General features: G+C 41.7%; 10 non-coding genes across 10 annotated transcripts; all 10 read right to left on the reverse strand.

Moving 5' to 3' along the window:
* Positions 1–909: 909 nt before the first annotated feature.
* Positions 910–1,208, reverse strand: LOC149981574 (signal recognition particle RNA). The gene has a single exon (XR_016482929.1).
* Positions 1,209–2,144: 936 nt separating this feature from the next.
* On the reverse strand, positions 2,145–2,443 carry LOC149981575 (signal recognition particle RNA). The gene has a single exon (XR_016482882.1).
* A 1,043-nt stretch (positions 2,444–3,486) lies between these two features.
* Positions 3,487–3,778, reverse strand: LOC149981576 (signal recognition particle RNA). Its single transcript, XR_016482910.1, has one exon.
* A 932-nt stretch (positions 3,779–4,710) lies between these two features.
* On the reverse strand, positions 4,711–5,008 carry LOC149981577 (signal recognition particle RNA). Its single transcript, XR_016482900.1, has one exon.
* Positions 5,009–5,944: 936 nt separating this feature from the next.
* On the reverse strand, positions 5,945–6,243 carry LOC149981578 (signal recognition particle RNA). The gene has a single exon (XR_016482896.1).
* Positions 6,244–7,286: 1,043 nt separating this feature from the next.
* LOC149981579 (signal recognition particle RNA) lies at positions 7,287–7,578 on the reverse strand. Its single transcript, XR_016482911.1, has one exon.
* A 932-nt stretch (positions 7,579–8,510) lies between these two features.
* On the reverse strand, positions 8,511–8,809 carry LOC149981580 (signal recognition particle RNA). Its single transcript, XR_016482948.1, has one exon.
* Positions 8,810–9,741: 932 nt separating this feature from the next.
* Positions 9,742–10,040, reverse strand: LOC149981581 (signal recognition particle RNA). The gene has a single exon (XR_016482864.1).
* A 1,044-nt stretch (positions 10,041–11,084) lies between these two features.
* LOC149981582 (signal recognition particle RNA) lies at positions 11,085–11,375 on the reverse strand. The gene has a single exon (XR_016482913.1).
* A 1,043-nt stretch (positions 11,376–12,418) lies between these two features.
* LOC149981583 (signal recognition particle RNA) lies at positions 12,419–12,710 on the reverse strand. The gene has a single exon (XR_016482912.1).
* Between the last annotated feature and the right edge of the window lie 845 nt (positions 12,711–13,555).

Genomic DNA, 13,555 nt, shown 5'->3' on the forward strand with positions numbered 1-13,555 from the left:
GTGATAGAGGTAGGAGTCTGTGACGTAATTACGAAGGACGGTTGTAGGCTAAAGGCCTTTGCATGGGAAAAACTAAGAAGTGCTGCTTCTATAAAGCTAGTGCGTACACTGTCATTGGATGTCCAGTTGGGCCCTTGGTAGGTTAAGGTTGATTTGAAGATATTGGAACATATGCAGAAACACACATGAAATGTGATGTCATGCAAAAACAGGTAAAAATATATAATCTGCCTAAATATATCATCAAAGGTGTATCATCAAAAGTTGTACACAACAAATAGGCAAAACACCAAATCAATAGATATGCATATCAAATGCCTTTAGTGATGGAGAATGTCATTTGCCTAGTTTGAGAGCTCTTGCCCAAAGCAATTATGCAGTCTAAAATATCCACAGTGTGATTTCAATTGTTTTCTGATTATTGTCAAATATATTACTTATAGTATTTTAAATTATGTAACAACATTCCAACCTTGTATAACTCAATCTAGTATAAACATATGACATGATTCCACTTTTTGTATTCGTTTGCATCACCTTCAATAAGGGACTTAATTTGAAGGTGAATCTCAAATTCCAATGATTTGGCTAATCATTATTGTGGCTCATTTCACACAGGTAAATGAACCTATCCGAACTGTCTGTCTGTCGATGGTGATGGGAGAGCTGGCCTCAGTTTCATGCTAAGCATCGCGCTAGCACTTACTCCTCCCTCAACGGTCCGTGCTGCATTTTGTTACCGGTATCCACACATCTCGTCAGTAGTAGTCAGTATAATTCTCGATTATCAGAAGGTATAACGGTAATTGTTTTTGGAAAGCTGAAAAAAAGTGTCGACTTTTCATGGTCTGATAAACATTTCGAAGTGACAATTTGTGTAGCAGATAAAAACATGGGTTTTTTTTAATGAAAAGACTAGGTCTCAATGTTTTGCCAAGGCTGCACTGCAGCATCTACTCACAGGTATTATCCCACTACTGGACAGCACGGGGGATTTGACCTGCTTCGTTTCCGACCTGGGCCGGTTCACCCCTCCTTAGACAACCTGGTGGTCCCGGGCTCCCCCAGGAACACCATATCGATACCGAACTTGGCGTGGACACCCGTTCGACATAGCGTGCTGCAGCCCAGAGCTCCTCAGCTCACTTGATCCACCAACCTCAGCCTCCCAGTGACTTGGATTACAGGCACATGCCAACGCACCCGGCGAGATATTCAGCAGCAGGTAAAGGTGATAGAGGTAGGAGTCTGTGACGTAATTACGAAGGACGGTTGTAGGCTAAAGGCCTTTGCATGGGAAAAACTAAGAAGAAATGCTGCTTCTATAAAGCTAGTGCGTACACTGTCATTGGATGTCCAGTTGGGCCCTTGGTAGGTTAAGGTTGATTTGAAGATATTGGTACATATGCAGAAACACACATGAAATGTGATGTCATGCAAAAACAGGTAAAAATATATAATCTGCCTAAATATATCATCAAAGGTGTATCATCAAAAGTTGTACACAACAAATAGGCAAAACACCAAATCAATAGATATGCATATCAAATGCCTTTAGTGATGGAGAATGTCATTTGCCTAGTTTGAGAGCTCTTGCCCAAAGCAATTATGCAGTCTAAAATATCCACAGTGTGATTTCAATTGTTTTCTGATTATTGTCAAATATATTACTTATAGTATTTAAAATTATGTAACAACATTCCAACCTTGTATAACTGAATCTAGTACAAACATATGACATGATTCCACTTTTTGTATTCGTTTGCATCACCTTCAATAAGGGACTTCATTTGAAGGTAAATCTCAAATTCCAATGATTTGGCTAATCATTATTGTGGCTCATTTCACACAGGTAAATGAACCTATCCGAACTGTCTGTCTGTCGATGGTGATGGGAGAGCTGGCCTCAGTTTCATGCTAAGCATCGCGCTAGCACTTACTCCTCCCTCAACGGTCCGTGCTGCATTTTGTTACCGGTATCCACACATCTCGTCAGTAGTAGTCAGTATAATTCTCGATTATCAGAAGGTATAACGGTAATTGTTTTTGGAAAGCTGAAAAAAAGTGTTGACTTTTCATGGTCTGATAAACATTTCGAAGTGACAATTTGTGTAGCAGATAAAAATATGTTTTTTTTTTAAATGAAAAGACTAGGTCTCAATGTTTTGCCAAGGCTGCACTGCAGCATCTACTCACAGGTATTATCCCACTACTGGACAGCACGGGGGATTTGACCTGCTTCGTTTCCGACCTGGGCCGGTTCACCCCTCCTTAGACAACCTGGTGGTCCCGGGCTCCCCCAGGAACACCATATCTATACCGAACTTGGCGTGGACACCCGTTCGACATAGCGTGCTGCAGCCCAGAGCTCCTCAGCTCACTTGATCCACCAACCTCAGCCTCCCAGTGACTTGGATTACAGGCACATGCCACCGCACCCGGCGAGATATTCAGCTGCAGGTAAAGGTGATAGAGGTAGGAGTCTGTGACGTAATTACGAAGGACGGTTGTGGGCTAAAGGCCTTTGCATGGGAAAAACTAAGAAGTGCTGCTTCTATAAAGCTAGTGCGTACACTGTCATTGGATGTCCAGTTGGGCCCTTGGTAGGTTAAGGTTGATTTGAAGATATTGGTACATATGCAGAAACACACATGAAATGTGATGTCATGCAAAAACAGGTAAAAATATATAATCTGCCTATATATATCATCAAAGGTGTATCATCAAAAGTTGTACACAACAAATAGGCAAAACACCAAATCAATAGATATGCATATCAAATGCCTTTAGTGATGGAGAATGTCATTTGCCTAGTTTGAGAGCTCTTGCCCAAAGCAATTATGCAGTCTAAAATATCCACAGTGTGATTTCAATTGTTTTCTGATTATTGTCAAATATATTACTTATAGTATTTTAAATTATGTAACAACATTCCAACCTTGTATAACTGAATCTAGTACAAACATATGACATGATTCCACTTTTTGTATTCGTTTGCATCACCTTCAATAAGGGACTTAATTTGAAGGTGAATCTCAAATTCCAATGATTTGGCTAATCATTATTGTGGCTCATTTCACACAGGTAAATGAACCTATCCGAACTGTCTGTCTGTCGATGGTGATGGGAGAGCTGGCCTCAGTTTCATGCTAAGCATCGCGCTAGCACTTACTCCTCCCTCAACGGTCCGTGCTGCATTTTGTTACCGGTATCCACACATCTCGTCAGTAGTAGTCAGTATAATTCTCGATTATCAGAAGGTATAACGGTAATTGTTTTTGGAAAGCTGCAAAAAAGTGTCGACTTTTCATGGTCTGATAAACATTTCGAAGTGACAATTTGTGTAGCAGATAAAAATACGTTTTTTTTTTTTAAATGAAAAGACTAGGTCTCGATGTTTTGCCAAGGCTGCACTGCAGCATCTACTCACAGGTATTATCCCACTACTGGACAGCACGGGGGATTTGACCTGCTTTGTTTCCGACCTGGGCCGGTTCACCCCTCCTTAGACAACCTGGTGGATCTACTCACAGGTATTATCCCACTACTGGACAGCACGGGGGATTTGACCTGCTTCGTTTCCGACCTGGGCCGGTTCACCCCTCCTTAGACAACCTGGTGGTCCCGGGCTCCCCCAGGAACACCATATCAATACCAAACTTAGCGTGGACACCCGTTCAACATAGAGTGCTGCAGCCCAGAGCTCCTCAGCTCACTTGATCCACCAACCTCAGCCTCCCAGTGACTTGGATTACAGGCACATGCCACCGCACCCGGCGAGATATTCAGCTGCAGGTAAAGGTGATAGAGGTAGGAGTCTGTGACGTAATTACGAAGGACGGTTGTAGGCTAAAGGCCTTTGCATGGGAAAAACTAAGAAGTGCTGCTTCTATAAAGCTAGTGCGTACACTGTCATTGGATGTCCAGTTGGGCCCTTGGTAGGTTAAGGTTGATTTGAAGATATTGGAACATATGCAGAAACACACATGAAATGTGATGTCATGCAAAAACAGGTAAAAATATATAATCTGCCTAAATATATCATCAAAGGTGTATCATCAAAAGTTGTACACAACAAATAGGCAAAACACCAAATCAATAGATATGCATATCAAATGCCTTTAGTGATGGAGAATGTCATTTGCCTAGTTTGAGAGCTCTTGCCCAAAGCAATTATGCAGTCTAAAATATCCACAGTGTGATTTCAATTGTTTTCTGATTATTGTCAAATATATTACTTATAGTATTTTAAATTATGTAACAACATTCCAACCTTGTATAACTCAATCTAGTATAAACATATGACATGATTCCACTTTTTGTATTCGTTTGCATCACCTTCAATAAGGGACTTAATTTGAAGGTGAATCTCAAATTCCAATGATTTGGCTAATCATTATTGTGGCTCATTTCACACAGGTAAATGAACCTATCCGAACTGTCTGTCTGTCGATGGTGATGGGAGAGCTGGCCTCAGTTTCATGCTAAGCATCGCGCTAGCACCTACTCCTCCCTCAACGGTCCGTGCTGCATTTTGTTGCCGGTATCCACACATCTCGTCAGTAGTAGTCAGTATAATTCTCGATTATCAGAAGGTATAACGGTAATTGTTTTTGGAAAGCTGAAAAAAAGTGTCGACTTTTCATGGTCTGATAAACATTTCGAAGTGACAATTTGTGTAGCAGATAAAAATACGTTTTTTTTTAAATGAAAAGATTAGGTCTCGATGTTTTGCCAAGGCTGCACTGCAGCATCTACTCACAGGTATTATCCCACTACTGGACAGCACGGGGGATTTCCCTGCTTCGTTTCCGACCTGGGCCGGTTCACCCCTCCTTAGACAACCTGGTGGTCCCGGGCTCCCCCAGGAACACCATATCTATACCGAACTTGGCGTGGACACCCGTTCGACATAGCGTGCTGCAGCCCAAAGCTCCTCAGCTCACTTGATCCACCAACCTCAGCCTCCCAGTGACTTGGATTACAGGCACATGCCAACGCACCCGGCGAGATATTCAGCAGCAGGTAAAGGTGATAGAGGTAGGAGTCTGTGACGTAATTACGAAGGACGGTTGTAGGCTAAAGGCCTTTGCATGGGAAAAACTAAGAAGAAATGCTGCTTCTATAAAGCTAGTGCGTACACTGTCATTGGATGTCCAGTTGGGCCCTTGGTAGGTTAAGGTTGATTTGAAGATATTGGTACATATGCAGAAACACACATGAAATGTGATGTCATGCAAAAACAGGTAAAAATATATAATCTGCCTAAATATATCATCAAAGGTGTATCATCAAAAGTTGTACACAACAAATAGGCAAAACACCAAATCAATAGATATGCATATCAAATGCCTTTAGTGATGGAGAATGTCATTTGCCTAGTTTGAGAGCTCTTGCCCAAAGCAATTATGCAGTCTAAAATATCCACAGTGTGATTTCAATTGTTTTCTGATTATTGTCAAATATATTACTTATAGTATTTAAAATTATGTAACAACATTCCAACCTTGTATAACTGAATCTAGTACAAACATATGACATGATTCCACTTTTTGTATTCGTTTGCATCACCTTCAATAAGGGACTTCATTTGAAGGTGAATCTCAAATTCCAATGATTTGGCTAATCATTATTGTGGCTCATTTCACACAGGTAAATGAACCTATCCGAACTGTCTGTCTGTCGATGGTGATGGGAGAGCTGGCCTCAGTTTCATGCTAAGCATCGCGCTAGCACTTACTCCTCCCTCAACGGTCCGTGCTGCATTTTGTTACCGGTATCCACACATCTCGTCAGTAGTAGTCAGTATAATTCTCGATTATCAGAAGGTATAACGGTAATTGTTTTTGGAAAGCTGAAAAAAAGTGTTGACTTTTCATGGTCTGATAAACATTTCGAAGTGACAATTTGTGTAGCAGATAAAAATATGTTTTTTTTAAAAATGAAAAGACTAGGTCTCAATGTTTTGCCAAGGCTGCACTGCAGCATCTACTCACAGGTATTATCCCACTACTGGACAGCACGGGGGATTTGACCTGCTTCGTTTCCGACCTGGGCCGGTTCACCCCTCCTTAGACAACCTGGTGGTCCCGGGCTCCCCCAGGAACACCATATCTATACCGAACTTGGCGTGGACACCCGTTCGACATAGCGTGCTGCAGCCCAGAGCTCCTCAGCTCACTTGATCTACCAACCTCAGCCTCCCAGTGACTTGGATTACAGGCACATGCCACCGCACCCGGCGAGATATTCAGCTGCAGGTAAAGGTGATAGAGGTAGGAGTCTGTGACGTAATTACGAAGGACGGTTGTGGGCTAAAGGCCTTTGCATGGGAAAAACTAAGAAGTGCTGCTTCTATAAAGCTAGTGCGTACACTGTCATTGGATGTCCAGTTGGGCCCTTGGTAGGTTAAGGTTGATTTGAAGATATTGGTACATATGCAGAAACACACATGAAATGTGATGTCATGCAAAAACAGGTAAAAATATATAATCTGCCTATATATATCATCAAAGGTGTATCATCAAAAGTTGTACACAACAAATAGGCAAAACACCAAATCAATAGATATGCATATCAAATGCCTTTAGTGATGGAGAATGTCATTTGCCTAGTTTGAGAGCTCTTGCCCAAAGCAATTATGCAGTCTAAAATATCCACAGTGTGATTTCAATTGTTTTCTGATTATTGTCAAATATATTACTTATAGTATTTAAAATTATGTAACAACATTCCAACCTTGTATAACTGAATCTAGTACAAACATATGACATGATTCCACTTTTTGTATTCGTTTGCATCACCTTCAATAAGGGACTTAATTTGAAGGTGAATCTCAAATTCCAATGATTTGGCTAATCATTATTGTGGCTCATTTCACACAGGTAAATGAACCTATCCGAACTGTCTGTCTGTCGATGGTGATGGGAGAGCTGGCCTCAGTTTCATGCTAAGCATCGCGCTAGCACTTACTCCTCCCTCAACGGTCCGTGCTGCATTTTGTTACCGGTATCCACACATCTCGTCAGTAGTAGTCAGTATAATTCTCGATTATCAGAAGGTATAACGGTAATTGTTTTTGGAAAGCTGCAAAAAAGTGTCGACTTTTCATGGTCTGATAAACATTTCAAAGTGACAATTTGTGTAGCAGATAAAAATACGTTTTTTTTTTTTAAATGAAAAGACTAGGTCTCGATGTTTTGCCAAGGCTGCACTGCAGCATCTACTCACAGGTATTATCCCACTACTGGACAGCACGGGGGATTTGACCTGCTTCGTTTCCGACCTGGGCCGGTTCACCCCTCCTTAGACAACCTGGTGGATCTACTCACAGGTATTATCCCACTACTGGACAGCACGGGGGATTTGACCTGCTTCGTTTCCGACCTGGGCCGGTTCACCCCTCCTTAGACAACCTGGTGGTCCCGGGCTCCCCCAGGAACACCATATCAATACCAAACTTAGCGTGGACACCCGTTCAACATAGAGTGCTGCAGCCCAGAGCTCCTCAGCTCACTTGATCCACCAACCTCAGCCTCCCAGTGACTTGGATTACAGGCACATGCCACCGCACCCGGCGAGATATTCAGCTGCAGGTAAAGGTGATAGAGGTAGGAGTCTGTGACGTAATTACGAAGGACGGTTGTAGGCTAAAGGCCTTTGCATGGGAAAAACTAAGAAGTGCTGCTTCTATAAAGCTAGTGCGTACACTGTCATTGGATGTCCAGTTGGGCCCTTGGTAGGTTAAGGTTGATTTGAAGATATTGGAACATATGCAGAAACACACATGAAATGTGATGTCATGCAAAAACAGGTAAAAATATATAATCTGCCTAAATATATCATCAAAGGTGTATCATCAAAAGTTGTACACAACAAATAGGCAAAACACCAAATCAATAGATATGCATATCAAATGCCTTTAGTGATGGAGAATGTCATTTGCCTAGTTTGAGAGCTCTTGCCCAAAGCAATTATGCAGTCTAAAATATCCACAGTGTGATTTCAATTGTTTTCTGATTATTGTCAAATATATTACTTATAGTATTTTAAATTATGTAACAACATTCCAACCTTGTATAACTCAATCTAGTATAAACATATGACATGATTCCACTTTTTGTATTCGTTTGCATCACCTTCAATAAGGGACTTAATTTGAAGGTGAATCTCAAATTCCAATGATTTGGCTAATCATTATTGTGGCTCATTTCACACAGGTAAATGAACCTATCCGAACTGTCTGTCTGTCGATGGTGATGGGAGAGCTGGCCTCAGTTTCATGCTAAGCATCGCGCTAGCACCTACTCCTCCCTCAACGGTCCGTGCTGCATTTTGTTGCCGGTATCCACACATCTCGTCAGTAGTAGTCAGTATAATTCTCGATTATCAGAAGGTATAACGGTAATTGTTTTTGGAAAGCTGAAAAAAAGTGTCGACTTTTCATGGTCTGATAAACATTTCGAAGTGACAATTTGTGTAGCAGATAAAAATACGTTTTTTTTTAAATGAAAAGATTAGGTCTCGATGTTTTGCCAAGGCTGCACTGCAGCATCTACTCACAGGTATTATCCCACTACTGGACAGCACGGGGGATTTGACCTGCTTCGTTTCCGACCTGGGCCGGTTCACCCCTCCTTAGACAACCTGGTGGTCCCGGGCTCCCCCAGGAACACCATATCGATACCGAACTTAGCGTGGACACCCGTTCGACATAGCGTGCTGCAGCCCAGAGCTCCTCAGCTCACTTGATCCACCAACCTCAGCCTCCCAGTGACTTGGATTACAGGCACATGCCACCGCACCCGGCGAGATATTCAGCTGCAGGTAAAGGTGATAGAGGTAGGAGTCTGTGACGTAATTACGAAGGACGGTTGTAGGCTAAAGGCCTTTGCATGGGAAAAACTAAGAAGTGCTGCTTCTATAAAGCTAGTGCGTACACTGTCATTGGATGTCCAGTTGGGCCCTTGGTAGGTTAAGGTTGATTTGAAGATATTGGAACATATGCAGAAACACACATGAAATGTGATGTCATGCAAAAACAGGTAAAAATATATAATCTGCCTAAATATATCATCAAAGGTGTATCATCAAAAGTTGTACACAACAAATAGGCAAAACACCAAATCAATAGATATGCATATCAAATGCCTTTAGTGATGGAGAATGTCATTTGCCTAGTTTGAGAGCTCTTGCCCAAAGCAATTATGCAGTCTAAAATATCCACAGTGTGATTTCAATTGTTTTCTGATTATTGTCAAATATATTACTTATAGTATTTTAAATTATGTAACAACATTCCAACCTTGTATAACTCAATCTAGTATAAACATATGACATGATTCCACTTTTTGTATTCGTTTGCATCACCTTCAATAAGGGACTTAATTTGAAGGTGAATCTCAAATTCCAATGATTTGGCTAATCATTATTGTGGCTCATTTCACACAGGTAAATGAACCTATCCGAACTGTCTGTCTGTCGATGGTGATGGGAGAGCTGGCCTCAGTTTCATGCTAAGCATCGCGCTAGCACCTACTCCTCCCTCAACGGTCCGTGCTGCATTTTGTTGCCGGTATCCACACATCTCGTCAGTAGTAGTCAGTATAATTCTCGATTATCAGAAGGTATAACGGTAATTGTTTTTGGAAAGCTGAAAAAAAGTGTCGACTTTTCATGGTCTGATAAACATTTCGAAGTGACAATTTGTGTAGCAGATAAAAATACGTTTTTTTTTAAATGAAAAGATTAGGTCTCGATGTTTTGCCAAGGCTGCACTGCAGCATCTACTCACAGGTATTATCCCACTACTGGACAGCACGGGGGATTTGACCTGCTTCGTTTCCGACCTGGGCCGGTTCACCCCTCCTTAGACAACCTGGTGGTCCCGGGCTCCCCCAGGAACACCATATCGATACCGAACTTAGCGTGGACACCCGTTCGACATAGCGTGCTGCAGCCCAGAGCTCCTCAGCTCACTTGATCCACCAACCTCAGCCTCCCAGTGACTTGGATTACAGGCACATGCCACCGCACCCGGTGAGATATTCAGCTGCAGGTAAAGGTGATAGAGATAGGAGTCTGTGACGTAATTACGAAGGACGGTTGTAGGCTAAAGGCCTTTGCATGGGAAAAACTAAGAAGTGCTGCTTCTATAAAGCTAGTGCGTACACTGTCATTGGATGTCCAGTTGGGCCCTTGGTAGGTTAAGGTTGATTTGAAGATATTGGTACATATGCAGAAACACACATGAAATGTGATGTCATGCAAAAACAGGTAAAAATATATAATCTGCCTAAATATATCATCAAAGGTGTATCATCAAAAGTTGTACACAACAAATAGGCAAAACACCAAATCAATAGATATGCATATCAAATGCCTTTAGTGATGGAGAATGTCATTTGCCTAGTTTGAGAGCTCTTGCCCAAAGCAATTATGCAGTCTAAAATATCCACAGTGTGATTTCAATTGTTTTCTGATTATTGTCAAATATATTACTTATAGTATTTTAAATTATGTAACAACATTCCAACCTTGTATAACTCAATCTAGTATAAACATATGACATGATTCCACTTTTTGTATTCGTTTGCATCACCTTCAATAAGGGACTTAATTTGAAGGTGAATCTCAAATTCCAATGATTTGGCTAATCATTATTGTGGCTCATTTCACACAGGTAAATGAACCTATCCGAACTGTCTGTCTGTCGATGGTGATGGGAGAGCTGGCCTCAGTTTCATGCTAAGCATCGCGCTAGCACTTACTCCTCCCTCAACGGTCCGTGCTGCATTTTGTTACCGGTATCCACACATCTCGTCAGTAGTTGTCAGTATAATTCTCGATTATCAGAAGGTATAACGGTAATTGTTTTTGGAAAGCTGCAAAAAAGTGTCGACTTTTCATGGTCTGATAAACATTTCGAAGTGACAATTTGTGTAGCAGATAAAAATACGTTTTTTTTTTTTAAATGAAAAGACTAGGTCTCGATGTTTTGCCAAGGCTGCACTGCAGCATCTACTCACAGGTATTATCCCACTACTGGACAGCACGGGGGATTTGACCTGCTTTGTTTCCGACCTGGGCCGGTTCACCCCTCCTTAGACAACCTGGTGGATCTACTCACAGGTATTATCCCACTACTGGACAGCACGGGGGATTTGACCTGCTTCGTTTCCGACCTGGGCCGGTTCACCCCTCCTTAGACAACCTGGTGGTCCCGGGCTCCCCCACGAACACCATATCAATACCAAACTTAGCGTGGACACCCGTTCAACATAGAGTGCTGCAGCCCAGAGCTCCTCAGCTCACTTGATCCACCAACATCAGCCTCCCAGTGACTTGGATTACAGGCACATGCCACCGCACCCGGCGAGATATTCAGCTGCAGGTAAAGGTGATAGAGGTAGGAGTCTGTGACGTAATTACGAAGGACGGTTGTAGGCTAAAGGCCTTTGCATGGGAAAAACTAAGAAGTGCTGCTTCTATAAAGCTAGTGCGTACACTGTCATTGGATGTCCAGTTGGGCCCTTGGTAGGTTAAGGTTGATTTGAAGATATTGGAACATATGCAGAAACACACATGAAATGTGATGTCATGCAAAAACAGGTAAAAATATATAATCTGCCTAAATATATCATCAAAGGTGTATCATCAAAAGTTGTACACAACAAATAGGCAAAACACCAAATCAATAGATATGCATATCAAATGCCTTTAGTGATGGAGAATGTCATTTGCCTAGTTTGAGAGCTCTTGCCCAAAGCAATTATGCAGTCTAAAATATCCACAGTGTGATTTCAATTGTTTTCTGATTATTGTCAAATATATTACTTATAGTATTTTAAATTATGTAACAACATTCCAACCTTGTATAACTCAATCTAGTATAAACATATGACATGATTCCACTTTTTGTATTCGTTTGCATCACCTTCAATAAGGGACTTAATTTGAAGGTGAATCTCAAATTCCAATGATTTGGCTAATCATTATTGTGGCTCATTTCACACAGGTAAATGAACCTATCCGAACTGTCTGTCTGTCGATGGTGATGGGAGAGCTGGCCTCAGTTTCATGCTAAGCATCGCGCTAGCACTTACTCCTCCCTCAACGGTCCGTGCTGCATTTTGTTACCGGTATCCACACATCTCGTCAGTAGTAGTCAGTATAATTCTCGATTATCAGAAGGTATAACGGTAATTGTTTTTGGAAAGCTGCAAAAAAGTGTCGACTTTTCATGGTCTGATAAACATTTCGAAGTGACAATTTGTGTAGCAGATAAAAATACGTTTTTTTTTTTTAAATGAAAAGACTAGGTCTCGATGTTTTGCCAAGGCTGCACTGCAGCATCTACTCACAGGTATTATCCCACTACTGGACAGCACGGGGGATTTGACCTGCTTTGTTTCCGACCTGGGCCGGTTCACCCCTCCTTAGACAACCTGGTGGATCTACTCACAGGTATTATCCCACTACTGGACAGCACGGGGGATTTGACCTGCTTCGTTTCCGACCTGGGCCGGTTCACCCCTCCTTAGACAACCTGGTGGTCCCGGGCTCCCCCAGGAACACCATATCGATACCGAACTTAGCGTGGACACCCGTTCGACATAGCGTGCTGCAGCCCAGAGCTCCTCAGCTCACTTGATCCACCAACCTCAGCCTCCCAGTGACTTGGATTACAGGCACATGCCACCGCACCCGGTGAGATGTTCAGCTGCAGGTAAAGGTGATAGAGGTAGGAGTCTGTGACATAATTACGAAGGACGGTTGTAGGCTAAAGGCCTTTGCATGGGAAAAACTAAGAAGTGCTGCTTCTATAAAGCTAGTGCGTACACTGTCATTGGATGTCCAGTTGGGCCCTTGGTAGGTTAAGGTTGATTTGAAGATATTGGTACATATGCAGAAACACACATGAAATGTGATGTCATGCAAAAACAGGTAAAAATATATAATCTGCCTAAATATATCATCAAAGGTGTATCATCAAAAGTTGTACACAACAAATAGGCAAAACACCAAATCAATAGATATGCATATCAAATGCCTTTAGTGATGGAGAATGTCATTTGCCTAGTTTGAGAGCTCTTGCCCAAAGCAATTATGCAGTCTAAAATATCCACAGTGTGATTTCAATTGTTTTCTGATTATTGTCAAATATATTACTTATAGTATTTTAAATTATGTAACAACATTCCAACCTTGTATAACTCAATCTAGTACAAACATATGACATGATTCCACTTTTTGTATTCGTTTGCATCACCTTCAATAAGGGACTTAATTTGAAGGTGAATCTCAAATTCCAATGATTTGGCTAATCATTATTGTGGCTCATTTCACACAGGTAAATGAGCCTATCCGAACTGTCTGTCTGTCGATGGTGATGGGAGAGCTGGCCTCAGTTTCATGCTAAGCATCGCGCTAGCACTTACTCCTCCCTCAACAGTCCGTGCTGCATTTTGTTACCGGTATCCACACATCTCGTCAGTAGTAGTCAGTATAATTCTCGATTATCAGAAGGTATAACGGTAATTGTTTTTGGAAAGCT

This window comes from Oncorhynchus mykiss, chromosome 8 (genome assembly GCF_057628025.1).
Source record: "Oncorhynchus mykiss isolate SJ-2025 chromosome 8, ASM5762802v1, whole genome shotgun sequence".
Lineage (NCBI taxonomy): Eukaryota > Metazoa > Chordata > Actinopteri > Salmoniformes > Salmonidae > Oncorhynchus > Oncorhynchus mykiss.